At 42.3% G+C, this 1,175-nt stretch overlaps 1 long non-coding RNA gene across 1 annotated transcript; it reads left to right on the forward strand.

The window, feature by feature from the left end:
* The first annotated feature begins 243 nt into the window (after positions 1 to 243).
* Positions 244 to 914, forward strand: LOC120970822 (uncharacterized). Its single transcript, XR_005765391.3, has 2 exons — positions 244 to 562; positions 656 to 914. It is a non-coding gene; the product is annotated as an uncharacterized lncRNA (long non-coding RNA).
* Positions 915 to 1,175: the final 261 nt, after the last annotated feature.

A 1,175-nucleotide genomic window follows, 5' to 3' on the forward strand; every position in this document is an offset into this window, starting at 1 on the left:
AGCTATGTATTGGAGTATTTGACATTGTTGACCTGATTTTGGCCCATTTGGCCTAACATTTCCATAAATATCCTTTTGCACTTTCTGTGTTTGAGTCATTGAGAGATGGCAAGTTGACTAGTGATACATGTCCAGATGTATTTAGCTCAGCAAACAAAAAATTCTGGGGCTTTGGTCTGGTACCACCAGCCACCAGGACCCACCATGTTACCATGGGGCTTTGGCAGTGTTTTCTCACTTTCTGGGTGGGGTTACCATAACCTTGTTTGCTAGCTAGTATATACCAGTGTTCTGTTTGCCTAGTGATTTGAATTCATGATTGAACTTTTGAGCTACCTTTAGTCAGGTCTGCTGACATTTGACAGCTTCTGTCGATAACTTACTTTGATATTACATTTTTCTGCATGATGATGAATGCTGATCTGTGCTTCTTCTTTTATTTTGAGATTAAGATGTGTCCTTGTTCTTGCAGGAGTACCTCCATTTCTTCGGTAACCCTCCACTCTGCCACAGAGACATCAAGTCGAGCAACATTCTTTTGGACGAAAACTTTGTTGCCAAGGTTCGCTCCTGTGACATGCTGACAACCTCTAGCTTTGTGGCATTTAGGCTGTGATTCATGCTGAAAATTTTCTCCTCGATCCTGTATATTTAGGTTGCTGATTTCGGCCTTGCGCACGCATCGAGAACTGGTGCTATCAGCTTTGAAGCTGTCAACACAGATATACGCGGAACTCCAGGTTTGAATTTCGCCTGTAGATCTGAACTGTTTGGAAGTTACTTTGTGTCTCCCACTATGGATAGCAGAAGGTCACTGAGTGAGTAAGTGGAGCAAGTACTATCAAACATAGACAAGAACTCGTGCAGAAATGCAGTATAGTTTTTCCTTTTTCTCATTTTCTTAGTGGAAGAAATGTAGTTTAGTGGGAGGTAATCTGGTGATGCAATGGCACAACATGGGTAAGAAAAGGAAGCATCTTGTGCTTATGAGTCATAGAGCAGCATACATACGGAGCATGTTACTTTGCTGCCTGTAAATTCCTGGCAAACCTCAACCACTAGTAGTCACATGGAGTAACATCCAAATCCAGTCTCACCATGCTTTGGATCACCGACACATCCCTTCTCTCTATACTCCAGCACAATAATCCTCAGACAAACAAGCACCAGAAAGA

This window comes from Aegilops tauschii, chromosome 7, assembly GCF_002575655.3.
Source record: "Aegilops tauschii subsp. strangulata cultivar AL8/78 chromosome 7, Aet v6.0, whole genome shotgun sequence".
NCBI lineage: Eukaryota > Viridiplantae > Streptophyta > Magnoliopsida > Poales > Poaceae > Aegilops > Aegilops tauschii.